At 53.3% G+C, this 21061-nt stretch overlaps 1 protein-coding gene and 1 long non-coding RNA gene across 4 annotated transcripts in view; one reads left to right on the top strand and one right to left on the bottom strand.

The window, feature by feature from the left end:
* Window positions 1–21061, bottom strand: part of GNG7 (G protein subunit gamma 7) — a 138313-nt gene that overhangs the window by 17999 nt on the left and 99253 nt on the right. For 2 of the 3 annotated variants that reach the window (XM_070793163.1, XM_070793164.1), the window contains one exon: window positions 14514–14551. The exons of the other annotated variant lie outside the window; for it this stretch is intronic. The gene's annotated coding sequence lies outside the window, so the exon portion shown is untranslated. The remainder of the gene's footprint in view (window positions 1–14513; window positions 14552–21061) is intronic. 3 annotated transcript variants of the gene reach the window in all.
* Window positions 2946–20675, top strand: LOC139184108 (uncharacterized). The gene is made up of 3 exons (XR_011567573.1): window positions 2946–3232; window positions 6247–6408; window positions 18083–20675. It is a non-coding gene; the product is annotated as an uncharacterized lncRNA (long non-coding RNA).

Here is a 21061-nt window from a genome sequence, read left to right as displayed (position 1 = left end):
GAGCGTGGCGCCTCCTGTCTGGTGGTCTGTAAGTGACCCTGGGGCTCCTGGAATCCTGGACGCTTTTCCCAAGACCTGGAGCAGACTGTCACGTCGGCTTCCAATGGGGCCGCACACGTGTGCCGGGGAGACCTTTGCATCATCACCTTGTACCCCCACCAGGCGTCTCAAGATCACGTCTCTGTCCCCTGGTTCCTGGTGATGTAGGCTTGGAGTTTCCTGGTGGTCGAGTCCGCTTCCTTCTGCCTCAGAGAGTCAGATGGAGTAATGGGTGCGGATGCAGGAGCTCTAAGATGCCGTTTGGCCTCTGGGTCTTGCCAAGATGCTCAGCACGACTGTGTGCGCATATCGCTCACGGGGTGGGGGTGGGGAGGATGCATGGCAAATAGGTACCCAAGACCTCAACGGGGATGGGCGGGCTGAGCCTCAGCGACCTCGTGAACAAAACCAAGAAGGAGACAGCCGGCTGGGGTGGCCCAGGCCTTGCAGGGACCCTGAGCAGCAGGGCTGATGGGAAAGTGGACTGGGCACACACCCAGGCATCGAGGGAAGCCCTGACTGGCTGGGCATGTTTCTGGTGGGCAGAAGCAGAGGCCGGCAAGAGCAGACGTGCTCCCTGGCTCAGCCTGTGATGCCATCTCCACCCTTGGAGGTGTTTTCCGGCTGCACAGGAAGCAGTGACAGGGAGACACAAAAATGCAGGAGATTCCTCTGAATTCCGCGCATAGCTCTCATAGCTGGGAAGAGCTCCACTCCCAGCCTGCTCGCGATAAACCAAAACCCAGCCGCTGGGGCTGCTCTCTTACCAGAAAAGAAAGAATAGGACGCCAGGGGACGTTTCTGAAAGTTGGCTGGCTAAGCTGCGTAAAAGGAAAAGAATGTGAAAAATTCTTTTCGCTGGCTGGGCAGAGGCAAGGAGCAGGGCCTTGAAAGACTGGCGGCTCCTGGTCCTGGTGGTCCAAGAGGAGGTGTGATGGGGGCCACTGGGGACCACTCCCTGGGTGCAGTGTCTGCCCGCAGTGGGTGGACACCCAGGCACAGCCCCAGTTGTTCAGTTGCTCAGTCGTGTCCAACTCTTTTCGACCTCATGGACTGCAGCACACCAGGCTACCCTGTGCTTCAGTCTCCTAGAAGTTGCGCAAACTCATGTCTATTGCATCAGTGATGCCATCTAACTATCTCATTCTCTGTTGCCCCCTTCTCCTCCTGCTGTCAATCTTTCCCAGCATCAGGGTCTTTTCCAATGAGTCAGCCTGGCTCTGAATTCCATGCACTGAAGATGGATCTGCAGCCCCGGGGCCTCAGTGTGAGACAAGTTACTCCCTGGAAAGCCTCGGCTACAACTTCCATAAGCACAAGATGCCAGGCCTGAGAGAAGGTGGGCTGGGACCCCCTGACTCTCAGACAGAGTGCCCCCGCAAAAGGCCACCTACTGTCCTGAGGAGGACAGACAAGTCAGCTGACATCGGTGCTGTCCTGGGAGCTGTTGGGAGGTGGAGCAGTATTCCTGCCCCCCACCTTGATGCCAGGAGCCCCCCAGTTGTGATAACCACAGGCATCTCCAGACATGGCCCAGTGTCCCCAGGGGAGAACCACCCCTCATTTGAGAAGAATCGGGTTAGAATCTCCCAGTGGAGTTCTCACAACGTTTCTGCCCTGGATTTTACTATTAAAGACAATAAGGATGGGACTTGCCTGGTGGTCCAGTGTTTAGGATCTGCCTTCCAATGCAGGGGACGTGGCCTTTGATCCCTGTTCAGGGAACTAAGATCCCACATACTGTGGGGCAACTAAACCCATGGGCCGCAACTACTGAGCCCACATGCTGCGACTAGAGAGTTCACAAGCTGCAGTTAAGAACCGACACACCCCCAAAAAATAAATAAATGTTTAAAAGAATGTACGGGGACTGTCACCTTAAAAAAAAAAAAGAAATAAAGAGCATCACAGGAAATGGAAGGAGGGTTTTTTTTCTGTGTGTGGCAGGGCTTCCCAGGTGGCATGGTGGTAAAGAATCTGCCTGCCAATGTAGGAGACACAAGAGACTCAGGTTTGATCCCTGGGATGGGACGAGGGATGATTCCCTCGATGATTTCCTGGAGGAGGAAATGGCAACCCACTCCAGTATTCTTGTTTGGGAAATCCCATGGACAGAGGAGACTGGTGGGCTACAGTCCACGGAGTTGCAGAGTCGGACACAACTGAACACACACAGGCACACACACGTTGGTTTCAGGGCCCATCCAGAGTCAGAGCTAATGTGCCTGATCTCACTTGTGGCCGGGAGTGACCCCTGGACCCCACTTCCTTGGTGGGGGCTGACTGATGAGAATGCATCTGTCACACCCGACCTTCACCAGCAACCTAGCCAGGGGTCCTTGGGGCTGTGCACACCTCTACGATGACCCCCAGTGACCTGGAGAATCCCCTTTCCTGGGGTGCGGGCAGGACCTGAGGAGAGGATGGGGTTCAGCTCTGGGCGGGGCAGTGTCGTGTGGCACAAATGTAGGAGGGGGAGAACCTTGGTGGGCCTGCTCTTATTAGGGGAGCGAGTGTGAAGGGGACTCTGCACAAGGGAAACCCTCTGTCACTGGCTTTGAAGCTGGAGGCGGATGTGTGGCAAGACACAGGGGCAGCTTCGAGGGAAGGGGGACCCCCTGCTACGGCTGCATGAAACCAAGTTCTGGAACAATCCGAATCAGCCCCAGGTGAAGCATTCTGACAGCAGCCGGGAGAGATCTTGAGCAGAGGGGGCAGCCACACCACGGTCTTACTGACGACCTTCAGGGCCTTGAGCTGGAAGCCACGAAGTCTGTGCTGGCTCGTTACTTGGCATGGACAGCTGATACACTGGCCGGGTGAGGCCCAAGTGGGATCTCCTGACCGTTGGCCTGGCCTCTTTCTAGCACTCTCTGTTCCAGATGCTGGACAATTCCAGCTGGCAGCCACTCCTCCCGCTGAGCAGGCACAGGACGCGCGTTCTCTTTTGTAATGGCCCTGAGATGCTGGCGAAGCATTAAAGCCAGAGGAATTACTGGCAGTATTTCCATCAGCAGCCAGCCTGTTCCCTGAGGTTCCTGCTCCCTGGGACAAGAGTGCCACATGCATTTCATCTCTGAAGGCACAGGAAGTTGATCTCAGTGAATCCAAGCTCAGACAAAGCCGGCTGCTTCCAGGCGGTTCTGAAAGCCCCCTCCCCACCTCCTCATCTAGGCGGATGAGGCCATGCTGGGTGAGTCAGAGCCCAGGAAGGTGGCCTTGTAGAGGGAGGGGAGCTGCGGGCAGCCAGAGCCTGTGTCGCAGGCCTTATCCCTGGCCTGCAGGGAGGGGAGGGGAGGCAGGCGGGAGCGAGTCCGCGTCCTCAGAGAGAACAGAAACAGCCTTCATTCTGCTTTAACACTTCCAGAACTGGTAGCTTTACAGCTCACCGAGCTTCTGAATTTCGACCCCCCTCCCTGCCTGCCATGAAACAGGAAGGAAACAAAACAAACCCCCCCACCCCCACCAAACACAAACCTCCAGCCAGACTGGACAGGAGGACAAACAAGGCCTGGGTGAGAAAGCAGGCTCCCTATCCGGGGGGTAACCGCCCCCCCAGAACACGATGTTCAGAAGAAGAGGAGGCAGGCCGCTGTGTGGAAAGAGGGAAAAAAATCCCAAAGCCAAACAGAACGAGATGAGGTTTGAGAGAACAGTATCTGGGCTTCTTTTAAGAACAGGCTGCCCTCCTGCAGGGCTTGGGGGGCTGGCTGGCCACCAGCTGTGCCCACATGCAAGCTGATTACCCTGTGTTTCTTACACACCTACTGTGTGCATGAGGCCTTGGCTCTGCTTGCCTTTGGGGGGCCTCCTGCACCACAATCCACGGCATAGAAGCCCCTAAGTAGGGTGTTTCCACAGGGATGATGTCTGGGGCATCTGTTGTCACGACTCGGGGGGCTCCAAGCATCAAGGGGGTGGGGCCAGGGAGGCTGCTCCAAACCCCACAGTGCCGGGGACGGGCCCTCATAGAGGATGGCCTGGCCCTCTCTCCTTCACTGTGCCTGGGGGTGGGGAGAGACCTGCTCCAGACTCCACAGAAACGGCACACACTGGCCCTTAGGGTGATAAGGTCAGAGGGAGGGGAGGGTGCCTTGCAGTGTCCCCAGCAGCTGGACGTGGGGGCCTCCTAGCCTCGCTCCCAGTCCCAAGCAGGGTCGCGTGCACAGGGCCACGGGCACCACACCGGCACCTGGACTTTAGTAGGAGGTGGACCAAACCTCTTTGACTCCCCAGCATCCCCACCCTGCCTCCAACTATCCCCCATCCCACCTCTCCCCAACCTGTCCCATCCCCACCCCCTCCACCCACCTCTCCCCCATCCCCATCTCCAGCTAGGTTGGCTCTGGGATCCCCCTTCCCGGCCTCGCATCTGGGCCTGAGCTTCCCCAGGATCGAGGACACCCTGGCCTGGCGTGGGGCGGGCCAGCCATGTGACGGCCTCTGTGACCTTGAGCATGGTGACCTTTGGTGGGCCGCAGGGGCCATGAAAGACCAGCTGGGTCTCCGCCAGGCAGATGCTTCCCCACAGGAGGCCCGCACCCCCTGGAGACCAGGGTCTTGTGACTTGCTGTCAGCTGGTCCTTTCATGCATGGGCTAAATCGGGTCCCTTGGCAGCTATTTTTAGAAAGGGCTAGGAAAAAAAGGGAATGAATGAGATGCCCACAGGCGAGGGAAAAACAGAGCTGCAGGGCGAGTGGCCGCCCTCAGCTGAGCCCGGAGGCGGGCGGACAATGTGCCCCGGTGACAGAGGGCTGACAGTGCGGCTGGTGCGGGAGCAGAAGAAAGGGCCTTCTCTGTCCGCCCAGAGGATGACTGCAATCATGTGAGCGTGTGCAAGCGGGTAACCCGGCTGGGCCAGCGTGCTGAGCGCCTGTGGCTAATGTCAGCCCTGTTCTCGGCTTCCTGGCACCCAGGAAATGCCGTCACCCTGGCCCTGGGAGGCTGCAGCTCGGATCCAAAGGGCAGGAGGCTGGGAGAGGGCAGGGCAGTGTTCCCACCTGAGCCTGGACAACCTCCTCCACATCCTGCAAAGCCCCTTGAAGTGTCCTCCCCCTCTGAGAAGCCCCTGGTCTACCATCTATGCACAAGGCTGCACTGGGACCCTTCCTTGGGGTAGCCACAGCTCTGTGGATGCTCCTTGGCATTGCATTTCCCGTGGCTGCTGTCACAAATCACCACAAATTTGCTGGCTTAAAACCACACACAGTGATTATCTCGTGGTTCTGGAGGTCAGGAGTTTGACTCGGGCCTCATGGAGCTAAATCCAGGCATGGGCAGGGCTGGTCCCTCTGGAGGCTCCAGGGGAGCACTGGCTCTCCCTTTTTCCAGCTTCCAGAGGCGCCTCATCCCTGGCTTGCAGCCCCTCTTTCCACCCTCAGAGCCAGCAGAGCAGCATCTCCCGTCTGCTTCTGACCCTCCCCCTCCCTCTTATAAGGACCCCGTGATGACACTGGGCCTCCTGGGGGAATCCTGGATTGTCCCAATCTCAGAGGCCTTAAATAATCCCTCCTGCAAAGTCGCCCCTGCCCAATGAGGTGAAGTGTCCACAAGTCCTGGGACCAGGACAGGGGCGTCTTTGGGGGCTGTGGCTGGGAAGCTGGGCACCAGAGTGGCGTCTGGACGAAAGGGACAGGTGGCTGCAGGGCAGGGCGTTTACCAAGGGGGCTCCGTCCTGGCACTCACTCTGTCCTCAGGGCCAATCTCTCTGCCAGGACAGGCCCCCCGCCCCAGGATCAGGCTGCCAGAGGAGCGCACCTGGCCACATCTGACGTCCACAGCTGACGCCACTTGAGGGCAGGCGCCCAGGAGGGCAGAGTGCAGACGGCCTTTCCTGCGCAGAGGCACTGCTGTGGACGGACCTGGGGCTTGGGTGCCGGGCTCCAGCTCTTTGCTCTGGGCCCTGGGTCGCTGGTCAACACCCGTGGGACCAAAGGCGAAACAGCCCAGCATCAGAATGACCAATGGTGACTAAGCACCTGTTACTTCACCTCTGATGTGGTTACAAATTCCTGGAACCACGCACACACAGAGAGACTCACCCTAAGGGTTAGCTGCAGTCAGGGACATTTTTCTTTCTTTTAAAAATTTTTTTTGTCTGCGCTGGGTCTTTGTCACTACAGGTCTTTCTCTAGTTGTGGTGGGTTGGGGCTACTCTCTGGTTGCAGCGTGCAGGAATCTCACTGAGGTGGCTTCTCTTGTTGCAGAGCACGGGCTTTTGAGCATGTGGGATTCAGTATCTGTGACACTAGGTCTCGGCAGTGGTGCATGGCCCCAGCTGTCCCTTGGCAGGTGGAATCTTCCTGGACCAGGGATCAAACTTGTGTCCCCTGCATTGGCAGTCAGACTCCCAACCACTGGACCACCAGGCAAGTCCAGGGATATTTTTTATATTAAAAAGGCAGGGGGAAAACAGTGCAATTAGGTGCACAATTTAGAGGCATGCCTGTGTGGGGAGCCAGACCCTAGAATAGGGGCTGTGGGCCACGTCTGGGAGGTCTGTGGTCTTCCCTCTGGGGCCTCCTGGCATCGAGGGGATGGAGCCAGGGAGGCTGCTTCACACCCCACTGCACCCAGGATGGCCCATCAGAGAACAGCTGGTCTATGTCAGTAGTGCCCAGTTGGGGTCTGGGGGAGACCCCTATACAAGTGGCTGAGGAGTGTGTCAGCTCAGGAGCCCCTTTCCTGTGAAATAAACATGTGATTCTGGTCCATCGAGGAGCCTGGTTGGGCCAACGTGGCTCCCAGGCACCTGCTCCAGGCAACACCATATGTCCTCAGTGTCCAACTCCAAGGGGCCCCAGGTGCCCAGCAGACAGGGGGGTCTGGGGTCAAAGCTCAGGCTGCCCTGCAGTAAGACACAGCATCAGGATGTCTGGATGGAAGCCCTACTCGGGTGCTGACTCCTGTGTGTCTCAGCTGGAAGCCTGACCTTCAAATACAGGGTGGCAGGGGATGAAGGGTGGGGGGCGGGCAGAGAAGCAGCAGTCTCCATCCAGACTGCAAGTCTCGGCATTGACCAGGGTGTAGTCTGGCTGTGTTCTCATCTGGGGACACTGTGGAACCTTCCAGAGAGGGCTACCCCTGCAGCTACCCCTGCTGACCATCTGGGGAGTGCTGAGCCCCAATGACTAGGTGGGATTGCAGGAGCTGGGTGACCGCAGGTGGGGTGGGAAGCAGGGGTGCGGAGACCAGCGCCCGGTCTGCAGAAACTCCCAGCGAGAGTGAGCTAATCTCAGCTTCCCAGTGGCCTCTGCCCCAAGATGAGGTTTTTGTGACCCGTGAGGAATTTCTAACAATGAGATCGAGTGTCTGGATCTGTTCACACTGACATCCTTTTTCTCGGCCATCCAAATTCCATTACGCCTTTTCTCGTTAATGCAGAAACCTGGCCAAGTGCCGGGCTGCCTGGGAAGCGCCCAGGTCTCCTGTGGCCCTGGCTAAAAAGGGGAACTGTGCCGCAGGGCTGGGTGCCCGGTTCTAGGAGTCTCTGCAGGGCTTAGGAGAGGCAGCTGGGGGCCCACTGGACCCTGGAAGTAGAGAGGGTACATGGAATGCATGGACGTGACCTTGTGCGACCCTCAGGGACTGGTGGGGGGTGCCGGTGGCTGCTCAGAGTTCTGCCCCTGCCCCTAGGGACATTCCTTGGTAGCCTGCTGAGGCAGGTGGCTGTGTTTAAGAAGCGCACTTAGCTGGGAGCAGTGGGGGTGAACTTCAGAAGCTGCTGGCAGCCCCTAGCGGACAGGCAGAAGGCACCCAGGACACAGTCCTGCAGCCACGGCAAATTCTGCCAACACCCCTAGGGACCCTGGAGCAGACTCTCCCCCAGCCGAGCCTCTGTGTGAGAGTGCAGCCTGGCTGACACCTGGATGGTGGCCTGCTCTGACCCCAAGTAGAGGACCCAGTGAGGCTGTGCCTAGAGCCCTGACTCACATGAGATGATGAGTGGGTGGAACTTGGGGGTATTTGTTATGCAGCATCACAGACTAACACATCAGAGGACCTGCAGAGAGGGCCCAGGCCTAGAGGAGATAGAACGGGATATGGACTAAGGTCATCTGTTGAGGTTCCCTCATTTTTTCCTACATTGTCATGTCAGTTGGACCTGCTGCTCCTGAATTCATCTACATGACTGTGAAAATAATATAAATAGAAAATATAACACTGGGAATTCCCTGGTTGTCCAGTGGTTAGGACTCGGTGCTTCCATTGTAGAGGGCATGGGGTATATCCCTGCTCCAGGAACTAAGATCCTGCAAGCTGCATGGCTTGTCCCTCATTCCCCCAAAACAAAGTACCATTAAAAAAAAAAAAGAAAATATAACATGAGTGTCCAAGAAATAATGACTCCCTCCTGGCCCCAAGGTCTTTGACTAAAATGACCACTCTAGGAAGGTCCAGCTGTGTATCCTGCTTTGAAAAGCCAGCCCCCCCCAGGCTCCCCTGACGGCAGGGGAGCGACAGAGTGATGGTGGGGACGGGAGAGCCAGGCACAGCTGGGAAAAAAAGATCGAGGTTTGCGCTGCTCCTTGGCAGGCAGGAATCTTAGTTCCCAGACCAGGGATTGAACCTGTGCCCCCTGTACTGAGAGCAGTCTCAGCCACTGGACCACCAGGGAAGTCCTCTTCTTGCACTTTTAAAACAAATCACCTGGAATCCCTCCCCTAGCCCTCCAGCATCTCCTCCCTCCAGCACTCACTGCACGCGCCCAGTGGGTCTCACTTGCACCCGGGTGGGTCCCACACAGGGCACTGTGGGGACCGTGACCCCACCCCACCATCCACTGGCTGGGGCAGAGGCTGGCAGGACTAGGATTCCGTCCCTGTGTTTCACCACTCACGCCTCCCCAGCAAATGTCCCCATTACCCCAGCCATGAGATGCTGGGAACATGGGGAAGAAGACCAACCTCTGTGATTCAACTGCTCTGACGCCCCCACAGCACGCACATTGCAGTACTTCCTCCTCTTTTCCCTTTCGGCAGCTTCGCTGAGACATCAAGTCAGAAAACAAACAGTTCACCACTGAAAGTGTTCACTCATTCAATAGTTTTTTGATATATTATGTTACTAGATTTTTAAAATTACAAAATATATTCACATGACATAACATTTGTCATTTTAACTATTTTAAGCATACCCCTCACTGGCATTTAGTGCATTAATATTATTGTGCTGCTATCACCACTACCTAATTCCAGAACATTCCATCATCTCTCCCAAAGAAGTCCTGTCCCCATCGGCAGTCACCCCCATCCCCACCCCTGGCCCTGACCACCAGGAACCCACTCTCTGTGTCTGTGGATCTGCCTGTTATGGACGCTTCCCATCAGTGGAGTCACACCCTGTGTCCTTCTGTGTCTGCTTCTCTCACTGACCATCTTATTGTCAGGGTCCGTCCACGTGGTAGCAAGTGTCAGTGTATCTCTCTTTCTCGTGGCTAAGCCATGCTCCCATCTGTGAAGAGATATGGTATGTGTGGCCATCACTAACTGTTGGACAGTGGGGCTGTGCCCACCATTCAGTTCAGTTCAGTTCAGTCGCTCAGTCGTGTCTGACTCTTTGTGACCCCATGAATTGCAGCACGCCAGGCCTCCCTGTCCATCACCAAGTCCCGGAGTTCACCCAAACTCATGTCCATCGAGTCAGTGATGCCATCCAGCCATCTCATCCTCTGTTGTCCCCTTCTCCTCCTGTCCCCAATCCCTCCCAGCATCAGAATCTTTTCCAATGAGTCAGCTCTTTATATGAGGTGGCCAAAATATTTGAGTTTCAGCTTTAGCATCATTCCCTCCAAAGAAATCCCAGGACTGGTCTCCTTTAGAATGGACTGGTTGGATCTCCTTGCAGTCCAAGGGACTCTCAAGAGTCTTCTCCAACACCACAGTTCAAAAGCATCAATTCTTCGGCGCTCAGCCTTCTTCACAGTCCAACTCTCACATCCACACATGACCACTGAAAAAACCATAGCCTTGACTAGATGGACCCTTGTTGGCAAAGTAATGTCTCTGCTTTTGAATATGCTATCTAGGTTGGTCATAACTTTCCTTCCAAGGAGTAAGCGTCTTTTAATTTCATGGCTGCAGTCACCGTCTGCAGTGATTTTGGAGCCCAGAAAAATAAAGTCTGACACTGTTTCCACTGTTTCCCCATCTATTTCCCATGAAGTGATGGGACCAGATGCCATGATCTTAGTTTTCTGAATGTTGAGCTTTAAGGCAACTTTTTCACCCTCCTCTTTCACTTTCATCAAGAGGCTTTTTAGTTCCTCTTCACTTTCTGCCAAAAGGGTGGTGTCATCTGCATATCTGAGGTTATTGATATTTCTCCCGGCAATCTTGATTCCAGCTTGTGCTTCTTCCAGCCCAACATTTCTCGTGATGTACTCTGCATAGGTGAATTTTGCTGCTGTGGACATTTCTGAACAAGCATCTGTTTGAGTATGTGGCTTTTCAGAGCTGGCCTCCTCAGTTCACCTCACTGAACTCCCGCTGCTGGCCTGCCCTGATGCTCAGAGAAAGTGGTGATGGCCCCACAGGGCTCAGGGCGATCCCACCCAAGTGGGCTGGGCAAGGGGCCTGGAGACTGTGTGATGGTTCATTTATGTGTCAGTTTGGCTGGGCCATAGACACAGGTTTGATCCCTGGGTTGGGAAGATCCCCTGGAGAAGGAAATGGCAACCTACTCCAGTATTCTTGCCTGAAGAATCTCAAGGACAGACAAGCCTGCAGGCTGCAGTCCATGGGGTCTCAAAAAGTAGGACACGACTGAAGTGACTTAGCACACACGCTCATGCATGGGCTGCCCAGATATTTTTGGAGACTTTTTAAAAACCATTTTCACTGCATTACCCAACCAAGAAAAATCTGATAATTCTAGTCTTTGTGCAGCAGGAACCTGGTCAAATGACATCTTACTGTTTTTTAGAGAAAAGTTGGCACAGCCCCAATTCTCCCAAACCCAGCTCTTAGAAAAGAGATGAACTGTGCTCACTTTGTCTTTGAATTAAAGAATTCAATACAGGGGTTCCCTGGTGGTACAGTGGTTAAGAATCTGCCTGCTAAGGGAAACTAAGCTGGTGGGCCACAATTACTGAAGCCCATGTGCCTAGAGTCAGTGCTCTGCAACAACAGAAGCCACTGCAATGAGAATCTTGCGTAGTGCAACTAGAGAGTAGTCCCCGCTCACCACAACTAGAGAAAGCCCACAAGATGCAGCAAGGAAACCCCAGGACAGGCAGATAAAAAAGAATTCAGTACAATCCAACCAAGCAGAATTCCATCTCCTCAGAATGCATTACCAATTCAAACCTGTTGGGTGGGTGGGTGGGAGGGACCCTGGGCTGGTGGTCAATAGACCTGGTACCAAGTTGTGACTTTGTCATTAAAAAACTAAAAAAAAGAGGAAGAAGGACTTCCCTGGTGGTCCAGTGGCTAAGACCCCCAAGCTCCCAATGCAGAGGGGCTGGGTTTGATCCCTGGTCAGGGAACTAGATCCTACATGCTGCAACTATGACCCAGTGCAGTCAAATAAATAAGTATTAAAAAACAGAGAGAGAGATTTTTGATGGCTAATTTCAAGTCAGTTGGCTGGGCCATGGCATGTCCAGGTATATATGCAGTCAGACATTCTTCTGGATGCTTCTGTGAGGGTGTTTATGGGTGAGACTGCCATTTAAACTGGTCGAAAGTGAAACTGTTAGCTGCTCAGCCGTGTCCAACTCGTTGCGACTGTAGCCCACCAGGCTCCTCTGTCCATGGGATTCTCCAGGTAAGAATACTGAAGTGGGTTGCCATTTCCTCCACCAGGGGATCTTCCCAACCCAGTGATTGAACACGCCTCTCCTGCATTGACAAGAGGATTCTTTACCGTCTGAACTACCAGGGAAGCCCTTAAACTGATGGATACTGAGTCAAATGGATTACTCCCTAGGATGTGGGAGGTGGCAGGGGAGCTTTTCTACTCACAGGAAGGCTTGAACAGAACAAATACCAGGCCTCCCCTGAGCAGGAGGGAACCCTCCAGTGATGGGCTTTGGTATTGGCTCTCTTGGGTCTCCACCCTGCAGCCTCCATAATCAATTCCTGAAAGTAATTCTCTGTATTCACACCCTGTTGGTTCTGTTTCTTGGAGAACCCTGAGTAATACGGACCGCCAGGTGCCTTGTGGGTGGAGAGAAAGGAGCTTGAACCCTAGCCTCGTGGTCCACCAGCCCTGGGTCCCACTGAGCCTCTCTGCTGCCTCAGTTTCCCTACCTAGAAATGAGGACAAGGAAACCTGCTCCCTCAGGCTCCTACCAGAACGAAATCAGACCAAGCGGCCGGGCCTGGCCCAGAGGAGGCACTTGATAAACACCAGCCAGCTTGCCGAGTGGGGTCTGCAGCAGGAGGGGAGGAGGTGGGCAGAGGCTGTCAGCAGGGGCTGGCCAGGTGCCTGGGAGCAGGGCCAGGGCCTGGGTGGAGCTGACGTCATGGCTGTAGCTCGGTATCCTGCCGGCTGACAGGTGAGGCAGGGCGGGGACCTAATCCCCCAGCACGAGGCCACGTGGCTGCAGCCCTGGCTCTCCTGACACCTGAGCCTGGCAGCGGTGGCTCTGCCATGATTCCAGACATGTGTGTGTCCTGGGGGACCAGGTGCACCTGAGGTCTGGCCTCCCTGTTAGGAAAAGGGGCCATGGACCCATGCTCTGCTGATGAACAATGTGAAAAGATCAAGACGAGAGGATCGGTGACCACTGGGAAGCACCCTCGTTTCAGAGCACTGTCTTCATCATCACAGTTCCCATCGGCCAGACTGTGCCGATGACAGCACGGCGCCTGCCTTGGGCACAGAATCTGAGGGACACAGGAAACTCAGTCACCGCGATCAGTATCTTCATGTGATATTTTTTAAGAAGTCAAAATGAATGCAAAATATCCACAAGGAATCAAATGTCAAGATTTTCTTTAGAACTTCCCTGGTGGCCGAGTGGTAAAGAATCCGTCTGCCAATGCAGGGGACACAGGTTTGATCCCCAGTCTGGAAAGATCCCACACGCTGTGGAGCAACTAAGCCTGTACTACTGAGCCCATGATCTAGAGCCCGGGAGCCACAACTACTGAAGCCTGTGCGCCCAAGAGTCTGTGCTCCACAAGAGAAGCCACGGCAATGAGGAGCCTGCACATCGCACAGAGTGCAACTATAGAGAAAATCCCATGCAGCAATGAAGACCCAGCTTGACCAAAAGTAAATAAATGAATAAATTTTAAAAATTAAAAAATTCATTCATTAGAGACATGATCTAATAGGGCTAGAGTTAGCTTGAAACAATTCCCTCTTTAACTGAAATTTTAATCTCAAGACTTCCCTAGTGGTCCAGAGGTTAGGGTCCCTGCATTTCCCCTGCTCAGGGATCTAAGATCCCACATGCTGCATGACTTGGCCAAGAAAAGGCTCAGAGAGGAAGCAGAGAAGCCGGGTCCAGAGTGAAGCCCCCCACCTCAAACTAGCCCTCCCATTGCATCTTCAGCAAGTCCTGCAAAGGGTCCCAAGAGAACCCTGTTTGAGCCACACCACCATCAACATCCTTCACCAAGAGAGGCACTGCGATGTGCTTTCTTTCCTAAGCAGCCACGGAACCTGTGGAAATTAACTCACACGCTCTCAGACGACCAACGGGGCTATGGAGTAACCACGGGGGCAGGTGGAAAACGCTCGGTGTGAAAATGAGACCTGCTGAAACCTGTGGGATGAGGGCGTGGGAGGAAAAGTGCCAGATGCAGATGGCACGTCAGGGAAGTTCCCAGATCCATGACCCGATTGGACACCTGGAGGAACAGGGACCAGAAGGGCCAGCGAAACCCCAGGCCCGCAGGGGGAAGGAAGTGACACAGCCTGAGATAAACGACATAGCCGAGAGAAATGAAAGGGAAGCCAGAGAAACCGAAACTGGTGCTTTGACAAGAGGGGCCACCCTGACAGGCATTCAGCCAGACTAATGAGGAGAAAGTTGGGGGAAGATGCCAGGGACCATGGGGGGGTGTGCCTGCCGGACTCCTGGACCTGGGAAGGGCTATAGGAGGGGAGGGTTGTAGGAGGAGGCTGCGGATGGAGGGAGAGAGGTAAGCAGTAGATTAGGTAATCTACACGAAAGGGACGGAGTTCCTGGAAAGACCCATGTTTCCTGCCTGCTGGCTGGAGGCCCTTCGACGCCCGGTTTCCTATTGACAGCTTCCCTCCCTTCATCTCGACACGACCACGCTTGGGAAGTCACAGCATGTTATTTCCGCTGCAGGGAGATGAAAGGGACCTGCCCAGACACGGCAGAGGCGGGCCTGGGATTTGAACTCAGGTTTCCTGGCGGGTGGCCCAGAGCTCTGTTCCCGGTGACACAATCCCCAGTGTGTCATATGCGCACCAAATACTCCCACTTGTTTGTTCCTTTTTTTTGAAAAACAAGGGATTCCAAGCTCGTGAAGTAAGAGAAAACGCGACATACCTTTTTTCAGTTTTTCCAAGAAGCAGCACTGCTTTAGCCTGTTTAGAAAGACAGGGAGGAAAAAAAAATCCTGGTTAAATATTTTTAACTTAATTATCTCCAGCTTTTCTCAGAGAAATACTTGGCTGTCACCGAAAATGTGGCATTTGATGTGGAAACAGGCCGTGTCCTCCAGAGAAAGGGGGGTTATTTCTGGAGAATCCACTTCATTCTCTCTTTTTTAAAAATATTCTTATTTTTTGGCTGTGCCAGGTCTTATGTGTTGCATGTGGTATCTAGTTCCCTGACCAGGGATCGAACCCAGGTTCCCTGCACTGGGAGCATGGTGTCCTACCCACTGGACCACCAGGGAAGTCCCCTCCACTTCATTCTTTATAACCAATCCATGCAGGACACACAATGGTGTTTCTCTGGGGGCAGGGGAGGGGCGTCGAGTTTTCTTCTGGAAATTGTACTATTCCATTTTGGGACACAGGGACCCCAAGCCTTGATACGGAACCCAGCCTTGACGCGTGTCAGGCTTGGGGTTTTTCCATGTCTGGTTTTCGGCTTTGATGGAAGCCACGTGCCAGGGTGAAAAAAAGGGAGAGGTGGAAAATGCAATCTGGGGGCAAAGCAATTAACCTCGGGGTGGAAGAGGTGACAGGTATATGGGGGCAGGAAGCTGAGGGATCTGAAGCTGGCCGCCCCAGGCTGAGAGGTCACCCGGAAAGAAAGGAAGTCCCTGTGAGAGGACCCCGGGGGCGGGGTGGGCACTGGTGCTTTAGAGCCGTCATTCTCCAGAGGACCCGCTGCTCCGAGTGGAACCCTGGATGGAGCCAAGCCTCTGTCTGATGACTGGTGTGCATGGCAAGAGGGGCTCCGGGCAGCCACGCCCAGCTGTCAGCGTGACCCAGAGGCTGAATGCCAGCCTCCACGCTGCTCCCCACGCTGTACGCACTGCCCTGAGAACAGACTGCCCAGGGAGGCACTCGCCAAGGCCAGGGGGAGAGGCAAACAGTCACCTGTCCCCTCCACACACAGCTGGTACCAACCTCCCATGGGAGGAGGAGGAGGCTGTGGGCTACAGAGGCCCGTCCTCTTCGGCCACACAGGTACCTCAGCTTGGGCTTCCCGGGGACCCCTGCAGCTGCCAGGCCACCAACTACACCTCACAAGCCAGCAGCTAGGGACCTCTCTGGTGGTCCAGTGGCTAAGACTCTGTACTCCCAATGCAGGCGGCCCGGGTTCGATCCCTGGTGGGGGAACTAGATCTTACATGCTTCAACTAAGAGTTCACCAGCCGCAACAAAGAATGACAATCCCTCGAGCTGTAACTAAGACCTGGTGCAACTGAATAAATAAATTAAAAAAAAAAGAGAAAGAAACAGAAAAGCCGGCAGCTAGCCGACTCTTGAATTCTAGGGAGGCCCGCCCTGGGGAGGCCAACAGAAGCCCCCGCCCCCTGCTCAGCACAGGCCAGGCTTCCCCAGCTGCAGGCTGGCCTCGGGTGAGGCTGTTTCCCCCTGGCTCCAAAGGTCCCCGGTGGTTTCCAAGAGCCGGCCCCTCTTTTCTGCAAACATTAGCTCTTTCCAAAAACTGACAGTGTTTTTTTCCACCTACACAAAGGCACATGCCGCTGCTGTCATTCCTGGGCCACGGTGAGCCTTTCTCAGTGGCCCCAGGACCAGGGGGCTGGCATAAGAGGCCACCAGGGAGACCCAGCTGGGTCCCAGCCTCAGGAAGGAGGGGACTGGGCAGCTTTCTATAAAGCAGGGTTTCCGTCCTTGGCACTGCTGACATTGTAGTCCGTCCCTGGTGTCGTGGGGTGTGGAGCAGCATCCCTGGCCCCCACCCGCTCAACACCAGGAGCTCCCCCAGTCTTGATGAACACAGTCATCCCCAGACAGGGCCCCGTGTCCTCTGGGGGCAGAATCAGCCCCAGGTGAGACCTCTGCCTTGAGGCAGCGCTGGGTGAGACGCACTGACATAGAGGGAGGCACCCGGCAGCGGCAGCGGGAGTGCTTGCCTCGATCCAGGGAGGTGGGGAGGTGTCCCCAGCTCCTGCTAAAGGTCAACACTGCGCTCTCCTGTGGCCTGTGGGGTGGGGAGACACACCACTGCTGGGCCAAGTGTGTTGAGGCACTGGGGTTCCAGGATGCAGAGGTGGCCCCTTACCACCAACCCATGCTCCCCTCGAGGGCTGGGACCCTCCCTGATAGCCTGCCCTAAGAACAGGGCAAAGTCTTGATACCTGTGGACTCTGTGCTTGGGAATCCACCTACGGGCTAGAAGGTATCTGTAACCCCCATACTGATACTCGGGGGTGGGGTGTGCAGTCATTCGAGGACACAGGCAGAGCAGTGAAACAATTTGAGTCAACAAGAAGCATTTTCCCATCTGAGGTGGAACCAGGCGGTAACCAGGGTCCTTTTCCACCATTCAGGGCCACGTTTTTGGCTTTGGGGGTTTTTTTGGGTGATTTTGTATCTAATGGCCCCAAGCATAAAGCTGAAGAGCTGGCCAGGATCCAAGTGCAGCAGGGCAGTGAGGCACTCACGGAGACAATAAGTGTATCAAACCAGCTTCGTTCAGGCAAGGGTCACAGCCCCCGCAGTGACTTAATCAAAGAACTGGTGTCAGATCGGGTGTCTCTAAACAGAAACACACGTCACACGAGGTTGAGTGGGGATTGGTCGTGACAACAAGGCGACAGAGGCTCTTGGGAGCCTGGCCCTGAGTGTCCCCAGAAGCGGCGTGCCAGGTTCACTAATTCAGTGTTTGTGGCAACTGTTTGGCCCAGAACTGCTGCCAATGATGATAATCTACTGTTTCCATGTTTTCTCTTCTTTACGACCACAGAGGGAACACAATTTCATGTTCCCAAATCTAGAGATTAGGTAAAGTCACAAAGATCATCCATAATCCTATCACCTTGATTTTTTAAAAAACATATACACGTATCTACCCATTTGTACAAATTCAGGTCCTTTATACTATTTGATTACCTGCCTTTAAAACTTTTCTTAATTTGCTTAATATCACATTGTGAGGGAACCATTACAGTTAGCGCCTCCCCACCACGCTCCACCCCATCTCTTCAGACTTTTAAAGATGCGAATGTTAGGCTTCCCTGGCAGTCCGTGGGTGAGAATCTGCCTGCCAGTGCAGGAGACACGGGTTCGATCCCTGGTCCGGGAAGGTCCTACATGCTGAGAAGCAACTAAGCCTGTGGGCCGCAACAAGAGAAGCCACTGCCCTCTCACCATAACTAGAGAGTAGCCACTGCTTGCCACAACTGGAGGAAAGCCCAAGTGCAGCAACAAAGACCCAGCTCAGCCAGAAATAAATAAGTAAAAAACAAACAAACAAAAAAGATTCAAACTTGTGTTCACATGTCCAATCACATAAGCTAATTCACCTGTCTGGCATTATCTGTAAAAGTTGCGTACTAGGCTAACTTTGTTGGAATTACGAAAAAATGGGACTTATGAATGTTCTTTTGGAAGGGAACTCACTCATAAGTGGGGACTTACTGTATTTCCCCATACCATCACAAATTCTAACATTTGATTTTGGGATGATTTTAGATGGAACGAAAAGTGACAAAAACAGCATGGAGAACTTGCACCTGCCCTCAGCCAGCTCTTCCTAAGGTTGCCATCTTGCCAAAATGAAGAAATGAACACAGGCGCCTTGCTTTAAATTCAGCTCCAGGCTTTATCTGGATTTTGCTGTTCCCCTCCACCCTCCAAACTATGTCTGTTCTGTTTTGGGGTCCCATCTATAATACTAATACTACGTTTAGAAACAGGATCTTTTTGGATGTACCGTAATTTATATGATTAGTAGTAGTCCCTTGAACTGCAAGGACATCAAACCTATCAATCCTAAAGGAAATCAACCCTGAATATTCATTGGAATGAATTCACTGATGCTGAAGCTGAAACTCCAATACTTTGGCCACCTGATTCGAGGAACTGACTCATTGGAAAAGACCCTGATGCTGGGAAAGGTTAAGGGCAGGAAAGAGGGGGGCAACAGAGGATGAGATGGTTGGATGGCATCACTGACTCAATTGGTCATGAGTTTGAGCAAACTCAGGGAGATAGTGGAGGAAAAGGAAGCCTGGTGTGCTGCAGTCCATGAGAGTTGAACACAACTTAACGACTGAACAAGTATGGTGCATACATATTGTTGCCCATTATTGGATGTTAGGGTTGGTTATTGTTCTTTCTTAAAATATTAATTAATTAATTTTATTTGGCCATGCCAGGCTTTAGTTGTGGAACTCGGGATCTTAATCTTCTTTGTGGTATGTGGGATCTTTAGTCGTGGCATTCAAACTCTTAGTTTTGGCATGTAGGATATAGTTCCCTGACCAGGGATCAAACCTGGGCCCCCTGCATTGCGAGCACAGGGTCTTAGCCACCGTACCACCAGGGAAGTCCCATGGATGTTTAGGTTGTTTGTGATTCTTTCCTTTACTTAAATCATTATACCACAAAAATCAAATGCACATGAAACAAATATCCAAGCATACGAAATTCTGTGTACCCCTTTCTTTCCCTCCTGCTCGAGGATGAATTCTTAAGAGTTAACTCTGAATTTAAGGGCTTCCCTCATAGTGCAGTTGGTAAAGAATCCGCCTGTAATGCAGGAGACCCTGGTTCAATCCTGGGTGGGGAAGATCCCCCTGGAGAAGGAATAGGCTACCCACTCCCGTATTCTTGGGCTTCCCTTGTGGCTCAGTTGGTAAAGAACCCGCCTGCAACGTGAGAGATCTAGGTTCAATCCCTGGGTTGGGAAGATCCCCTGGAGAAGGGAAAGGCTACCCGTTTCAGTATTCTGGCCTGGAGAATTCACAAAGAGTTTGACATGACTGAGCAACTTTTACTGAGTTTAAAGATATAGAGGACTTGATCGATTCCCAGCTGGGCCTTCAAAAAGATGGCAAAATGGTTCCAGCAGGGCCACCAGGCTGCTCAGTCACCCACTGCCTCAGCAGGCCTGGGCACCAAGTTATTTTCTCAGATTCAGACACGTGTTATTTTCTCACACTTTTTTTTTTTTCCTTGGCTGTGAGACATGTGTAGGATCTTAGCTTCCCAATCAGGGATTGAACCCTGGCCCTTGGCAATGAAAGCTCAGAGTCCTAACCACTGGACCACCAGGGAAGTCCCGCTACACTTTTTTATTAACGTAGGACATGCCTACAGGAGAGTGTGCAGATGGCTCATGTATAGACCATGCATTTAAAAAGTGTGTGCACCTGGGTCGCCATCGCCTGCATCAAGACAGAACATCTCCGGGTCCCCAAAGGCATCCCAGGGCCTCCTCCCCAAGGGAATCACTATTCTGATGGAATTACTTTTCATTCTTCTTATCATCATCATCCTGACTTTTACTTCTGAAGGTGGGAAAGAGGGTACAGATTCTAACCACAGGTGCCCACTTAGGTGAGAGGAAGAACTTCCTAGAAGGTTCTAGAAGACAGACAGCCAGCATCTGCTCAGAGAGGGAGAGGAGTCGGTCTTTCTGGCCCAACTGAGGTGCAGGGAGGGGATTTTGAGCAAACTCTGGCCCTGGCTCTGGGCACTTGTCTGGACATCAGTTCTCTGCTTCTCTGAACCCTAAAGCCCCATCTGCAACATGATGACCCACAACATTACTCTCAGGGTCAAGGTGAGGATGAAACGAGACAAACACAGTGCCCATTGAGGCGGGAAGCACCGATCTAATGATAAAAATAACACAGTGGATGTGACACACAATACGTGGGCATGCCTCATTTTATTTCACTTCATGGATATCGAGTTTTTGTTTTGTTTTTTACAAATTGCATGTCTGTGGCAACACGTTCCTGCAAGGAATAAAGAGTGCTGCTCTGCACTGAGTCCAAGGAAGTGGGTGTGGAGATGGAATCTCCTCCTGGTAAGGAAGCTGTGGAGACTGTTGAAATGACAACAAAGGACAGAAGGCAGGACACAAACTTAGTTGATAAGGAGTTTGAGAGGATCAACTCCAGCTGTGAAGAAAGTTCTCCTGTGGGTAAAATGCCATCAAAAGGCATTGGACATGACGGAGGAACCATTCATAAGAGGAAGAGGCCATCAATTCTGCAGACTTCATTGTTGTCTTATTTTAAGAAACTGCCACGGCCCCCTCCCCCGTCCACAATGAGGAGGCAGGACCCTCCACCAGCAAAAAGATTAGAACTCACTGAAGGCGCAAGATGATGGCTAGTGGTTTTTTTTTTTTTTTTTTTTAAAGCAACAAAGTATTTTTTAACTAAACCCGAATCCTGAGAAGTAGGAGCTGTGGCTCTGGGATTAAGGGCAGAGTAGCCTGGGTCAGTGGGAAGGCCCTGGGTCCTGGGCTGGCATGGGTACAGCTGGGGAGGCCCGGCTTCTGGGTCATACTGATAAGATCCTCGCTTCCTGGATGGTGGAGCCTTGGTGGGGGAGGGGCTGGGCTGGGGTCACATGGGATTGGGGTGGGACTGTCATGCTCACTGAGTGTTTACTCTGGGTCAGAAACTAAATTTCCCTTCTTTCTCCTGAGAAAGG

Source organism: Bos indicus, chromosome 7 (genome assembly GCF_029378745.1).
Source record: "Bos indicus isolate NIAB-ARS_2022 breed Sahiwal x Tharparkar chromosome 7, NIAB-ARS_B.indTharparkar_mat_pri_1.0, whole genome shotgun sequence".
In the NCBI taxonomy this organism is placed as follows: domain Eukaryota; kingdom Metazoa; phylum Chordata; class Mammalia; order Artiodactyla; family Bovidae; genus Bos; species Bos indicus.
This window is presented reverse-complemented; position numbering and strand designations above follow the sequence as displayed.